Raw genomic sequence first — 17,054 nt, forward strand, 5'->3', positions numbered from 1 at the left:
TTTATGGGTTATCTTACATTTGAGTCATTTATACTTGAATGCTTGCTTTGCTTATTACAAATGGTCCGTTACCATTTATTTACATTCTCATTCAAGTGACAGATATTGAAGAAATGGGATACTTATTCATGTTCATGAATATAATTTGGCATGAAATGTCTCACTTGCCTATAATATAAATTTTTAATCCGTTCATTCTCATTTATTTATCGTATCTCAAATATGAGTGAATTATTCTATTTATTTAATTAAATTGAGTCATTTATGATTGGATGCTTGTTTTGCTTATTATAAATGGTTCATTTCCGTTTGTTTACATTTCTTATTCAATTGGCAAATATTGAGGAAATGGGTTACTTATTCATATTCATGATTATGATTTGGCACGAAATGTCTTACTCGGATTATCATCGGTTCATTACACGTAGTAGTCTCTTTCCAAGTTGATTCGTATCGCTTGGTTGAGTCGTATTCTTGATAATGCCTTTGTGCTATACGGTATTGCTTGACTTATCTTTACACCTCTTTCGGACTGTCCTGCCGATTGTGGGTTTAGCTCATATATTCCGCCTCTTTCGGACTGTCCTGCCGATTGTGGGTTCTCGATTTCCGATCTGTCTTCGAGTCTTGGATGTGGACTAATTTCGCCGCATGTCGAATCGGGAAGCATCTTGTCCGAGAGTCGGCGATTTAGACTAGGGCGAGTCTTGGGAGTACCATTGTCGTCCTACTAGGGGAATTATATATTGATATATGAGTAGTAAAGGTCTTGCTTGGTTATAGATATTGGTATTTGTTTGTTGTTTGTCTTGGTCCTATCGGACACTAGGGGTGAGCTATAAGCCCTCTAGTTGCGATATGATCATCGGGATTGATGTTCCCATCCGTTCTTATGGTGAGATGCAAGCCATAAGTATGAATGTGACATTAGTAGCCACGTCCCGTGCAATGTTTGCTAAGTGGTTTTCCAAATAATGGCTACGGTTTCTATTCTTGTATTTTGCATTGGTTGATCCCTTACTTAACTGCTTCACATGATTCGGATTCTAACCTCACATCTATGTTGTATTTCCTTGAAATGCGTGCTTTGGTATAGATTACCGTATTCTTGTCTTTCATAATATTTTATTGTCTCACATGAGTAGTTTAACCGTTATCATGCTAATGTTGATCTATCTTGTTCCATCTCATTTAATTACCATGTTTAAACATAAACTTGATATCCATATTTTTGTAAGAGTCTTACATGACTTACCTGTTTTAGTTCTTTGTTATGTTCGTTTCGACATTTTGTGGCTGGGAGAACCTTGAGTTACTTTGATTTGTGGCGTTCATGTTTACATGAATGACAGGTATTAGTGGTGCATTCATGGGGTGAAGACATGTGTGAGCTAGCGAGCACTTCGGCCTAGTAGTTGGTTTATTAGGATTGTTTAGACCTACCTTTTATTGTATTGTCATTCGAGGGATATATTTTCCCTCACCTTGACTATCGCGTTTGTATAATTTAAAATCTTTATTTTCGCACTCTTTATTTATGTTTTAGATTTTTGGTGAACCCGCGCTTTAAATTTTAAAAGTTTCAAAAATTCCCAAATTTCCGCTTGAATTTTATAAGCTTTATTTTCCGTTTTATCGCGGGGTGTCACAGTGAGAAAGGTAGATTATTTCGCAAGAAATAAATCTTATCTCTTCCTTAATTTAATCCATAATATAATTTAAATTAGGTAAATAAGATAAAAGTAAAATCTTATCTTACCTTAATTTAACCTCTATTATTTTCGGATAAGTAAACAAATTAAATCAAATATATATTTAAGATATGAGAATATCTTGTAAAAATATTATTAGATTTAATTAGATAGGTTACTTGCACTAGAGGACTCACGAACCTAAAACGGCTCGAGACCGTGGGGCCGAAACCCTAGGCCGTGTCCAACTAGGTTGAAAATCCACTTCTTGGATTAGGGTTAGGTCAAATAATTTAGCAAGCCCTAGGTAGCATGACGACTCATAAGCCGTTTTACTAACCAATAGGGAAATGTAAATTATTCATTATAACAACCCATATTTCATCTCTATTATATACACACATGACTTTGAAACACATTTGAAGAATTTTATCTTTTGAAAATGATTTTAAAACTATTAAAATCGTGCCATAAAATTGCTACTCAAAGTTATAGTAAAAACAACTATAACCTTAAGCTTGGTAAGTAAAGTTATAGGTGAAATAGCTATAATTTTACCTTCCCAATATTGCTTCTTAAAGTACCGTTATTAGAAGACGTCCTACACTAACTAATCTTCCTGGAGATCTTTAGTAGTAGATACGTCTCTTTGTCGTGATCAAAAGCTCTTCATCTTGAGATTTGTTATAGACTTGATCGAGTCTTTTGCTTGAGTGATCATCATACTTGAAACTTGTTACAGTCACTATGATGCTTTAAGAATCTTCAATGTTATAGCTCAGGCTACTATAACATCACTTGAATGATGCTTCACAAATCTTCAATGTTATAGCCAGGGTTGCTGATACTGTCGTTCTGTACCAAAAATAAATACCTAAGTTACTACTAACAGAAGTCAGCGGTAAGTAGGGTCGATCTCCACAGGGAGGCTAAGTTGCTATCTATCTGTCGATTTATCTGTCTAATGTCACTTATGGGGTTGAATTGATTGTGTTGACTAAATTAAAAAGGCTAAAGAAGAGAAATGAATAAGAGAATTAACAGCAAGAGGAAGGAAGTATGCTAAGAGTCGGTCCACCGTGGCAGCTATCAGATCTTATACTATCGGGAATACTAAGGCGATTAGACTATTGATAAGAAGAGCTATGGTCGTCACCTTTCGGTCCTTAAACCGCCCTAGAGCGTAAACAGCTTAACTTTCGCCCTCACTGCAATACCCTATTGTAATTAAGCAAGCCTTCCCTTCCAATCTTTCGATCTAGGTCGGGGCTAACTAAATTTATGGTCTCCTGCATGCATTCATTCGAGGATGAGGCTAATCTATTTAATACTGATTAAAGCATCGCTACCACGGCTTCCCTAAAACATACCAGGGGGATTTAGCTAGACATGGAATAAATAAGTACAATAAATAAATAGGGAGAGGGAATAATAAACATTAAATAAAAAGAGAGAAAAGAGAGAAGAAATTACTGAAATTAAGGATCCAGGAAATAAGAAAGAGTTGAGTAATAAGCAATGTAGCAAAAGTGTGAGAGAGGAGAAGAGAGGAAGAAGTCCCCTAATTATAATCGACCTAACTCCTATTTATCGAGAAAATAGGAGTATAATTAAACCTAATGACGGAATTAAAGCAAAAAGCCCAACCCGTAGCAAAGTCCACTCGATCGAGTGGATTAAAACCACTCGATCGAGCAAACCCAAAGAAGAAGCGCTTCGATCGACTAATAATGTCCTCGATCGAGTAAGTGCATAAAAAGAACTGGTCGATCGACTACATAGTCTACTCGATCGACTGATTATTGACTCCTAAACCACTCGATCGAGTAATAAATCACTCGATCGTTGAAACTTGACTTCAAGACTCATCATTCTTGTCAATTTGACTTTGACTTGTCCTTTTAGCGCCCAAAACACCTTCACGCATCCCAAGACAACAATATTTCCCGCTCCAAATCTACTCTTCTTCCAAATGCATGCTAAATGGACGGTAAATGACTTGATTTCGCTACTTTCGGGTTCATTCCTACAAATAAGACAAAATACACCAAAGTAGCATGTTCGGGGCATTTCGTAGCATAAAACCACGATAAAAGCATAGAAATACGTGCATAAAATAGGCTAAAAAGACTATATAAAATGCACGTATCAAATCTCCCCAAACCAAACCTTTACTCGTGCTCGAGTAAACTCAAACTATACGCTAATGGAACGGAAAAATAACTCAGAGCTAGCTACAAATGCCCACTTAAGCCAATTTAATGCAAGCAAACTAACACTTATAGCAAGACAGTCAAATGCAAACGAGTTATAGGATGTTTATAAATAATTTGAACCGTCGACCTTGCAAGACCTTTAACAATGGACTCTCACGGGTCACTCTTTCTCTCATGAAGCAAAGGGTAAGCATATATATGTAAGAAAAAGAAAAATAGTCGCTCACCTAGACTACGACCCACATAAACATGCATGCAACTAATATGATAGACAATTCTAGCTACCAAACGTACATTCCAACCAATAAGGTCCTGTCACAGCCGAGGGCTTACAAAAATATGGTAAAGTGAGGCAATGGGTAAGAAAAGGCAAAACATTTATGGGAATGTGGAGGTATAGGTGATCAAGCTAGTACCTAAACAGAACCATATATCAACATCCGTTTCCAACTCAATTATAAATTAAACACATGCCCTTCATTTGGCATAAAACTCACCAAACCAAACTGAACTCACTCCTCAGATAATGTAAGATAGAACATAGGAGTGGAAACCGTCAACCAAACAACATCTTTTTTTTCTTTTTCTTTTCTTTTTTTCTTCGGTTTCTTCTTTTCTTTTCTGAATTCTTTTTTTCATTTTTCTATTTATTCGAATTCTTTTTCTTTCAACTCCTCTTTTTTCATCACGTTTTTTTCTTTTCATCATCCTCCCTTCCTTCATAGATTACCAACTCCGATTCAATAGAATATGCGCCAATATTTGATACAATGAAATATATACCGCAAAACAACAATCTAAACTAGCTTGACAAGGCAGGCTAAATTTGGGATGATGTGGAGTTTATGGGTAAAAATGAAAGAAAGGGAAATGTAAGCACCTCCCTGCATGTGACACCAACCACTAACCCGAATGTATGCAGGCAAAAAGCAATTGAATTTCATATACGTGCAAATTGATGATACATGATATGCAAGGAGTAACTACTCACAATCCTACATGAAACCGGTCATAAATGACACCAGTTTATAAGGCTCTAAATCTTAGAAATTATAAGTAGGTTGCCAAAATTTGAGTCAAGTCTATTCGTTCGGCTAAATTTAAACATAAACTCGTAGATTATGCAAAAGACAAAGCTAAAAGATAATTGATTAATGCAAGGCTTAAGCAAAAAGACAATTATAGGGCAATATCATCATTGAAATCTACCGTTCCGACTCAACCTATATGCAAAAATAAACATGAAATTTTTGAATTTTGAACAATTTTCTAATTTTTATTGAATTTTTTTGAATTTTAACAAAAATAAACAACAATGCAAACAGAAAATTAAACGTGATAACTAAAATGCAGATAAAACAATATGCAGACACAGATATGGATGCATAACCTCCCCAAACCAAACCGTACAATGCCCCCATTGTACCAAAACATGGAAAGGAAAATGCAAACTAAAGGAGGAAGAGAGTAAACGCGGAAAACTCACAAGATTGCGCGAATAAGGGGACCTCCCCAAACCGACCATGAAATGGGAGGTTGCTAAGGCCCGGAAAACCGTCTCGGGAAGCTAATAGTCGATAACACTCGATATCCGTCCAACAAAGTGGTCGATCGAGTGAGTGGGCATTCAAGAACTGCTCGATCGAATGGAAACTAGGTCGATCGAGTGGTTTCTTACTTTGCAGGTACTCGATCGAGTAGATATTTGCTCGATCGAGAGGATTTGGACAAAAGCACTCGATCGAGTGGATAAACCACTCGATTGCATGTACCGCAAAACACAATGAAAAAAACAGCCCGTAAACTAACTAGACAAGCAACCGATAAAGTCTATGGTGTAAAAACCACTTATTACAACTTAAGGTAAATAAAAATGCAGAAATAAAAGCGCTAGCTTCATCAAGTCCCATCTCGACCTTCTTTTTCTTCGAGCCTCTATAGTTAGTCACAATCAAAACAGCTCAAAGCGCAAAAGAACTTTGTCAAATATTTGCGCATGTGCTAGAAATGTAAGTAGCACCCAAGTGGAACAGAGAAATAGGAAATAAAATTAAACAACCGTTTAAGTCTAACAAATTTCCTATGGGCGCTCCTAAATTTATCCACATAATAAAAGAGCGCGGGAGCAACTGTCAATATATTAGGGTCGTGATTCAGATTAACAGTTTTGAAATGACGAGGACGGTGAAAATTCGTTAAATTATGCGTCCACATATGAGAGGGTGTAGCATTAAAAGAAGGAGCACAAATTAAATGAGGCAATATACTGTTAAAACAAACAATAATGAAATTATCGCTTACTACCTCGGGTTGGTTGCTTTCAACGACGGAATCACTGACAAAGGAATGCATTACCTCATCCGTGCTAGGAGCAATTACCGTCTCATTTTGCTTCTTCACCAACCTCCTCGTGGAATCCATCCCGTAAATCGCGACTTCAAGTGTATCCGACTCATTTGTGAATAAGGGAGGTTCACCGTAACCTTCATCATCGTCAAACTCGTCATCCAATATGAACCCAAGTGACGAGGTTAAGCTCCCAATGGCCAATTCAGTCGACCGAGCAAAATACTCACTCGAGCAGCACCTCACTCGATCGAGTAGCAAAATCACTCGATCGAGAACTATCTTCCTGCATTCCACTCGATCGAGTAAAAATACTACTCGATCGAGGGCTTCCTTCTGAAATTTCACTCGATCGACTAGTTTTAGTCACTCGATCGAGTGATTTTTCCTGCATAGGGCTGAAATCTTTGCGTGGGGCAGTGAAATATGATAGGAACTCGTAAAAGTCATAGAAGTCATCCTCATCATTGGGCAACACGGTTTCCTCGGAGAAAAACCGCTCTCCCGAGATAAACCTCTTCTTCTTGCATCTCAATTTGCTAACGAGCTATTTGTGAAAGCGCATGGATTCGAGTGTCCATATATCTATCACTCTCTTGCATTTGGGATACAAGGGTCCCATTAAATATGTCGACTCGCGATTTCTTCTTTCTCCATCTCATTTGCTAATCGAGCAACTACGGACTCGAGATTATCAACTCGCGAGACATACTCTTGCGCTTGGAATGCAAGTATCTCCATCAAGGATTTCAGCTTGATCTCTTCTTCTTGTATATCGGGAGGATCTTGTTGCGGTGGCCATTGATAGGGTGGATGTGGCGGCACAACTACAGGTGCATTGTGCTCGCGAGGACCACATCTCCGCAGCGAGATCACCATTTTCCATATAATGAGACATCGGTGACGGGTCAAAGGTACTCAAGCCTTCCCTTTGACGGTCTTTCACCTAGAACTGTCTAGGTAGTACCTGTAAGGCCTATCAAAACAAGTACTCAAGGAAAAAGATCGGAAACGGCCTCAAGGAAAAATCGAGGCTAAAAACAGATAAAATTTAACAAATAAATAAATAGATTGCCTCCAACAACGGCGCCAAAATTTGAACGTCGTTCTGTACCAAAAATAAATACCTAAGTTACTACTAACAAGAAGTCGGTAAGTAGGGTCGATCTCCACAGGGAGGCTAAGTTGCTATCTATCTGTCGATTTATCTGTCTAATGTCACTTATGGGGTTAAATTGATTGTGTTGAATAAATTAAAAAGGCTAAAGAAGAGAAATGAATAAGAGAATTAACAGTAAGAGGAAGGAAGTATGCTAAGAGTCGGTCCACCGTGGCGCCTATCGGATCTTATACTATCGGGAATACTAAGGCGATTAGACTATTGATAAGAAGAGCTATGGTCGTCACCTTTCGGTCCTTAAACCGCCCTAGAGCGTAAATGACTTAACTTTCGCCCTCACTGCAATACCCTATTGTAATTAAGCAAGCCTTCCCTTCCAATCTTTCGATCTAGGTCGGGGTTAACTAAATTTATGGTCTCCTGCATGCATTCATTCGACCGGATAACAGTTAAATTGCCTAATACAATTCTTATCGCAGGGCTAATCTATTTAATACAATTAAAGCATCGCTACCACGGCTTCCCTAATCCTAACATACCAGGGGGATTTAGCTAGACATGGAATAAATAAGTACAATAAATAAATAGGGAGAGGGAATAATAAACATTAAATAAAAAGAGAGAAAAGAGAGAAGAAATTACTGAAATTAAGGATCCGGAAATAAGAACAGAGTAACAGTAATCAGCAATGTAGCAAAAGTGTGAGAGTGTATTAAGAGTAATTAGAGAGGAGAAGCCCCCTAATTATGTCGACCTAACTCCTATTTATAAGAAAATAGGAGTATAATTAAACCTAATGACGGAATTAAAGCAAAAAGCCCAACCCGTAGCAAAGTCCACTCGATCGAGTGGATTAAAACCACTCGATCGAGCAAACCCAAAGAAGAAAGCGCTCGATCGACTAATAATGTCCTCGATCGAGTAAGTGCATTGGTCGATCGACTACATAGTCTACTCGATCGATCGATTATTGACTCTAAACCACTCGATCGAGTAATAAATCACTCGATCAGTTGAAACTGACTTCAAGACTCATCATTCTTGTCAATTTGACTTTGACTTGTCCTTTTAGCGCCCAAAACACCTTCACGCATCCCAAGACAGCAATATTTCCCGCTCCAAATCTACTCTTCTTCCAAATGCATGCTAAATGGACGGTAAATGACTTGATTTCGCTACTTTCGGGTTCATTCCTACAAATAAGACAAAATACACCAAAGTAGCATGTTCGGGGCATTTCGTAGCATAAAACCACGATAAAAGCATAGAAATACGTGCATAAAATAGGCTAAAAAGACTATATAAAATGCACGTATCAGTTGCTATAACATTACTTGCTAAACTTGTAAACTTTAAGTCAATCTAATAAAGACTAAACAAACGATTAAGAGCAAGAGTATATATAAAACAAAGCACTCACTTGTCATTATCAAAACTTAATCATATACCTATATGGTCTAACAAATTCCCCCTTTTTGATGATGACAAGTCTCTTACGATTTGTGACTAAGTGTAAGTTCCCCCTCAACATAATACTATAAAGTCATAGTCAGTTGAACGCAAGAACAAGCCACTTATATACAAAGTATAGCATCTAAGGACCTTAAGAGATTAAAGGTTCTGACAAGGAGCAAGCTTAGGCAAATACTTAAGTCACGATCATTTTCTTCACCCTCTTAACATCATCGAAAAGACGAGAAAAGACATGAAACAACTAGAATAATATAGATCGAGACACGTATTAATCATGCAAAGAGAGATTATAAAACGAGAAAGTAATCTACGATAAGCATGCAAAATATAAGATATGTCTACTACAAACCAAGTAGTCTAATGCCAATGGGCCGAATGATTAACAAGTTTAATGCCTAATGGGCCGAATAGAGAAGTTAGCCAAAATGGGCCGAATTAGACACATATCCAAAATATAAAGTCTAATAATAAAAAGAGCAAGGAAAGGATTTGGGCGAGTTTAGGGATAGTCGCGTTTCACGACATTCGGGTTCACATAACCGGGACGAGTCCTAAACTCAAGAGAGTCAAGACGATCAAAGCAAGACCGTACATGGTTAGCTTGTGCCGTGAGGCACGTCTCAAAATTGAGCACTTTTAAAGACAAGGCCTTAGTAGCTTCGAAAATAAGCCCCAAATCCTCATGCATAGCCTTCCCTTCACGCCAAAGAGCCCCTCCTTGACTAGCAAAATTAGCTAATGACCCGGAATGACAAACACATTTCTTAGCCGCTCTAGCCGCATCACGAGCCATTGCTTCAACACGATTTTCCAACCCATGCAAATAAGCTAGGACCTCGGCATTACTCGAACCATTCGAAACCGAAGCCCCATCCTTTTCTTTTCCCAAACTCGAGACCAATTCCGCAATTAACTTGTTTTGAACATCTAATTTTTCACAAACACTCGTCATAAACGAGTCCAATTTTTGTTCCATAGCCAACATCACATCCGAAGACTTCTCTACCACATTACCCTTAGCCAAGAAGACCAAGTCGGGTCCAATCGCACCAATTTTCATGAATTTTAGATGAGTGTCACACATCTCATCCTTGACCATGGCCCCATAGCTAGTAGGACCGACAACCCCTTTATATTCCAAGAGTCGAGAAATTCACATCCTAAAAGGTAAATCCAAGGTAGTGTAAAATTTTTCCTCGGTGATCGAAATACTTGTTTGAATAACCCGATGAAAAACAAGTCGGGGAAGACTAACCTTAGTTCCTTCAAGGCACTTTGAGACCAAAACTATCTCATAGCTTGACAACTTATCACAACCACCTCTTCTCAGGACAACCGTATTCCAAAGAAAATTTTAAAATAACTTCAACTTAGGAGTAAACGGTCCCGCTAACATATTACTAGACCCCGTACCACCATCATCAAAAGATCGTTTAATCTGAAGCTTCTCTTCCTCCGTCACATCCCCCCATTCCGCACTCGGGTTGATTTCTATCCCATCATCAGGGACGGAAAATAGAGTACGAAAATCGTCAAGGAAGATGGTGACTTCAGACTCATTGACCATTGCATGCAACATATTCTTCCTCATAGAAACCGAAGAATAAAATTAAATTACCTCAATCGGATAGACGGGACCGATGAAAGAGTTAATCTTTTTCCACTCTTGATAAGTTAAGAAATCTTTGAAAAAATGTAAAGCTTCAATCTTGGTATACCACTTTTCGGAATAGGACCGTCCTCCATGAATACTGTACCTCATAACACGGTTTACCCGAGTCCTTTTATCCGCGGTAAGTCGAACCTTATCAAGACCCGTCATTGTTGCATTCGGCATATATTCGCGAAACATAGCTATTTTAGAACCATCTTGATTGACCACTACCTCGGTTTCTTCAACCGAACTCTCAAAACCGACAACCTTCTTCTTACCCTTATTAAGCTTCCATCGTTTGCCCTCTAGATTAGGATCAACCCGGTTATGATCGGGATTGGTAGGCTTAGGATTTGGTTGGGGTGAGGGAGTGTTGGTGGTATGTAAAGACTTGTTGCATGTTGGTTTAGATGAATCGGTCCAAGTTGTGGACCGAGTTGAGGGAGAGTGGACTCGAGTTGAAGGTGGTGTCATGATGATGATTGATGTGTGAGGTTGAGTGTGGAAAAGTTTTGAGAGAGGTAAGTTTTAGGGAGTTGTGTGGTGATTGGGACATATGGAAGGTGGGGTATTTATGGGTTTAGCAAATTGCAATATGGTAAGTTTAAGTTTGTATAGGATTAGAAAAGTGGAGTAGGGTGGCGTGTAGGAGTAGGCAAGGATTGTGAAAGATTTTTTTTGTTTACTTACCAAATTATACAAAAAAGCTTAGGAAATATTGTTAGGGTAAATCTTTTGTGAGATATGGTAAGATAAAATTTGGCAAAAGATAGAATTATAGTAGGAGATTTCGGTAAAGGGATATAAAAGATATAATTTTTTACCGACTTTATGGTTCGTAATAAAACATAAGATATACATGACTAGCAGACGGAATATTCTCGTAATATAATATAACATTTAACACAAATAAACTTGCAATAAAAAATACGGACACAGTCATACAATCTCGTCAAATCTAGTCAGTCATACGGAAAATAAAATATTTGTGACAAGTTTACTTGCCACCAATTAAACCAATTTCCAACCGTAAAATCTCAAAACGTTCTCTAACCAATGCTTTGGTAAAAATGTCAGCCCATTGTTTTTCTGTACTACAAAATTCCAGTCTTATATTGCCCTTATCTACATAATCACGTAGAAAATGGTGTCTAATGTCTATATGCTTAGTTCGTAAGTGCTGCGCAGGGTTCTTAGATATGATTATAGCACTCGTGTTATCACATAAAATAGGCATACAACCAACATTGACACCGTAATCACATAACTGTTGCTTAAGCCATAAAAGTTGAGAACATACTAGCCTAGCAGCAATGTATTCGGCTTCAGATTTAGATAGCGCAATGGAATTTTGCTTCTTTGACCCCATGTAATAATACACGGTCCAACAAACGTAGCTATGCCGGAAGTACTTTTTCTGTCAAGTGAACATCCTGCATAATCTGCATCTGAATATCCTATGAGGTCGAAATTACACTCAAGAGGATACCATAGATATAATTTAGATGTACCAATTAAATACTTCAATATTCTCTTAACTGCAATCATATGCGATTCTTTAGGGCACGATTGAAATCGAGCACAAACGCATACACTAAACAATATATCGGTACGACTTGCAGTTAAATAAAGAAGTGAGCCAATCATACCTCGATAAGTCGTCTCATCTACAGACTTACCGTTTTCATCCAAAGTCAACTTCTTCTTTGTACCAATGGGAGTTGGCTTAGAATTAGAATTTTCCATACCGAATTTCTTGATTAGCTCCTTGATGTATTTTTGTTGGTGTATCATAATTCCTTCAGTAGTTTGTTGAATTTTGAGTCCAAGGAAGAACTTGAGTTCTCCCATCATGCTCATTTCGAATTCTAAGGTCATCAATTCTGAAAAATACTTACATAGACGATTATTAGTTGAACCAAAGATAATATCATCAACATAAATTTGTACAAATAATAGATCGGAATTTTCAGTTTTCAAGAATAAGGTTTTGTCGACAGATCCTCTTTTAAAACCAATTTCAAGAAGATATTTTGACAATCTGTCGTACCACGACCTGGGAGCTTGTTTCAAACCATACAAAGCTTTATCTAATTTGAAAACATGGTTTTGAAACTTGCTATCGAGGAATCCTAAAGGTTGCTCAACAAAAACCTCCTCATTCAAATATCCGTTAAGAAATGTTGTCTTAACGTCCATTTGATACAGTTTAATTCCTTTATGAGCAGAAAAAGCTATTAGTAGTCTAATAGCCTCAAGTCTGGCTATAGGAGCGAAGGTTTCATCATAGTCAATTCCTTCTTGTTGATTGTACCCTTGCACAACCAATCTAGCTTTATTTCGTACAATAACTCCTGTATCGTCCAGCTTGTTTATAAAAACCCATCTTGTACCAATAACAGTTCGGTCTTTAGGTCTAGGAAACAAATGCCAAACTTTGTTTTGTTCGAACTGTTGGAGCTCTTCTTGCATAGCAACAATCCAATCAGGTTCTGTAAGTGCTTCCTTGATATTTGTTGGCTCAATAGTTGATAGGAATGAGTAAAAGGAACATAAGTTGTTAAGCTTTCTACGAGTTCGAACTCCTTCATTTAGACTTCCTAGGATGGTTTCCATTGGATGAGAATCCTTATATTTCCATTTCTTAGAGACAAAAGGCACCTCATTATCTGAACTAGTCTCGCCTTCTTCGAATGATTGGGGTTCAACCCTTGTTCCCTCTGAATCCAATCCTGGGGTTATAACTGAATCAGGTATAACTTTGGATCTTGTTTTTTTATTTGGATTTAATGTTATAGCATCATCAGTTATAACTTTAGTTTCCAATTGCTTGGATTGAGAAGAGGTTATAGTATCATCAACTATATTCTCAGTTCTCTTTCCTTTATCATTCGAAGGGCTTCCTTGTTCATCATTTGTGCCCTCAATTTCTTTATCTTCTTCATCTAATTCTAGAAGATCATCCCTGGATAGTCGGAAATCAGGTTCGTTCAAATCTTCTTCCTCATCCTGTTCAGCTTTATCAAATATATTATTCTCATCAAAAATAACATGAATACTTTCTTCGATGCATAAGGTTCTCTTATTAAAAACCTTATATGCTTTAATATGAATAGAATAACCGACAAACACAACTTCGTCACTTATGGGATCAAATTTGCTTAATCTATTTTTACCATTATTATGGACAAAACATTTACTCCCGAAGTAACGTAGATGTGATATGTTGGGTTTACATCCCCTAAGAAGCTCATAAGGAGTCTTCTTGAGAATGGGTCTAATCAAAGCTCGATTATGAACATACCATGCAGTACTAATAGCTTCGGCCCAGAAATTTCAAGGTAGGCCGCTACATAGCAACATCGTGCGTGCCATATCCTCCAATGTTCTATTCATACTCTCAACAACACCGTTTTGTTGTGGGGTTCGTGGTGCCGAGAAGTTATGCCCAACACCATTCTCCCTACAGTATTCTATAAAAGCATGGTTATCAAATTCAGTGCCATGATCCATACGAATAGATACTAATTTGGATTTATATTTGTTTTGGGCAAGCTTCATTAGAACTGCAAACTCTTCGAAAGTTTCATCTTTTAAGCTGAGAAAGATTGGCCAAACATATTTGGAGTAATCATCAACTAGAACAAAGACATACCTGGATCCACCTCTACTTCTTACCTTCATTGGGCCACATACCTTCATTGGGCCACATAGATCCATATGCACGAGTTGTGGTTCATTGGTACTTACCATTCTCTTGGGTTTGAACGATGATGTCACATGTTTGCATCGAGCACACGAGTCACATAATGTTTTTTGATCGAATTTGATTGAGGGAAGTCCTTCAACCAAATCCCATCTCTATAGATTATTCAACGTTGTTGAGTTTATGTGAGCAAACCTCTTGTGCCAAAGACACGGATCATCTATTGTTACTTTCATGCAAGTGAATGAATTATTAGGAATATCATTTAGATCAATCATATAAACGTTCCTTCTAAGATGTCCTTCAAGCACAACACTACTTGTTCCTTCAATTATTATTCGACAAGAATCTGAATGAAAGACAACTTTATTTCCTTTGTCGCATAATTGAGAGATACTCAGTAAATAGTGCTTGAGACCACTAACAAGATAAACAACACTAATAGCATGCGAAGAGGATATTCCGACTTTACCAACACTGATAACCTTGCCCTTCTTGTTATCACCAAATGTGACCTTACCTCCGTCGAAGGGTTCAAGTGAAAGAAATAAATTTACATCTCCAGTCATGTGCCTTGAGCATCCACTATCAAGGTACCATAGGTTATTTTCTTTTACCACAACCTGCAAAATAATTAGATACAGTTTTTAGGTACCCAAGCTAAGTTGGGTCCTTTGACGTTAGTCACTCTAAAAACTAAATCTTTTCTAACCCAAACCCTTTTTAACACCTTTCGTTTTGGAGGTGAATGGGTTTTTCCGGGAACCGTCTTTGGTTGAGTTCTGGGTTTCTCATGATGTGGTCTTTCAGGTTGTTTTGGGGGAGCTTGGGCTTTGAAGGGCTCTTTAGGTTTAGATGTCTGTTTTGGTTTTGTAGCCTTCTTAAAGTCGAAGCTCATATCATTGAACCAACGGTGATCATTGTTTCGTTCTTCACTTGTACTTGGTTATGATGAGGTAAGTTCATTATCCTCGAAAACAGTGTTAGAAGCTTTAACAAAGTTGATTCCTTTTCTTAAATCCTGAGCATATTTGACACAGTTTTCTTGGACATGTCCAGTATAGCCATAGTAATTACAAATCAAATATTCTGGTAGATTTGAATATTTTCTCCTTCTGAAATCTTGTTCGAAAGGGGTTGATTTGCATTTAGAGTGATCTCTAGGACCATAGCACTCGTGCCCTAATCCCATTTTCATGTTATTATCTGATTGCTCAGTTAAGAAATTTAGAACACGTGTGCTACCTTCCCATTTTTCGTGAACCTTTCTAGTTTCTAGCATGCAAGAGTAGTTCTTTTAAGGCTCTTTGTTGCATTTGGAATGGTCTGACTCTACGACCTTGGGAGGATGAGTCTCTTCATAATTGTCACGAAAGTTTTGGAATATGTCATTAAGAACTCGTACCATCTCTGTATGCGTTCTTTTAGTACTTGATAGAAAGATTTTAGATTCCTTTAATTGCTGAGTTAGAGATTCAATTTCCTTCTTTTGATATGAGATCACGGTTTCTCTAGCCGTAGCCTTTGACTCAAGAAGCTCTTTGACTTTCCTCAATTCCAAGGTTATAGCTTCACTAGCTGTAACTTTGGCCTGAAGATTGTTAATATTGAGTTTCAGATATGAGGTTATAGCTTCATTAGCTATAACTTTAGACTCAAGAACCTTTTTCTCAGCATTTGTCACATCTGAAGTTGAAGCCATATTAGCTGTAACTTTAGATTTGAGCTTTTTGGCCTTTGCTTTAAGGAGATGATTCTCTTCAGCAATATCGAGGATTTGTTCTTTCAAGTCTTTCAATTCCAACTCTTGTTCATGACACTTATCAAGATATTGCTCAAAGTATTCAATTAAGGCATTCCTAGGCAATTTCTTAACACTTTTCTTAAGTTCAAGATAGCTTACCTCTTCTTCTTCTTCTTCTGAATCAGAATCTCCTAGAAAGCAGCAATATGAGTCCACGCTATCTTTATCACTGTCTGAAAATAGGTCAAGACTGACGTTGCTAAGACATAGATTAGCAACTTCTTCTTCTTCTGATGCTTCATCGTCCTCAGTGTTGAGATCTCCCCAGCACGATGCCATCATTACTTGCTTAAACTCCTTCTTGGTCTTCTCACGTTTTGCTTTGTCTTTAATTTTCTCCCATGTGGGACAATCCTTAATCATATGACTGGATTTTCCGCACTTGAAGCATCCTCTATTAGCAAACGTATTCTTTAACTCAGATTTTTTCTTATTATAGGACTTGTTGTTATTGTTGAACGATTTTGCTTGCTTATTTCTGAAAATTCGTTTATTAAATCGTTTAGCAAACAAAACCATTTCGTCCTCTATTTCAACATCGTCATATTCCTTAGCAGAAGCTTGTAGAGCCATGCTTTTACTGTTACTGGCCTTGGCCTCATCGCCTTCCAAGACGAGTTCATGAGCCATGAGAGCACCAATAAGTTCTGCATAAGGTAGAGAAGTGAGATCTCTGACTTCTTCCATAACCGTGACCTTGGGACGCCATTTCTTGGTTAAACTCCTAAGTACTTTTCTAGCAATATCCTCGGAGTTAAAAGTTTTGCCAAGATTTTTAAGCTCATTGACTATAGTAGAGAATCGTGCTGACATGCTATCGAGTGATTCATTCTTTTCCATTTTAAAAAGTTCATATTTTTGAATTAGCAAGTCAATACGATATTTCCTAACAGCCGACGTTCCTTCATAGGCCAACTCAAGACCATCCCATATTTCCTTGGCCGAAGTGCAAGAAGAAAAACGATCGAATTTGGTCGATGTCATGCCGTTTTGTAATAGGCTTATCGCTTTCGAGTTTTTCTCAGCCTTCTTGTAATCAGCCTC

This window comes from Silene latifolia, unplaced genomic scaffold (genome assembly GCF_048544455.1).
Source record: "Silene latifolia isolate original U9 population unplaced genomic scaffold, ASM4854445v1 scaffold_221, whole genome shotgun sequence".
Lineage (NCBI taxonomy): Eukaryota > Viridiplantae > Streptophyta > Magnoliopsida > Caryophyllales > Caryophyllaceae > Silene > Silene latifolia.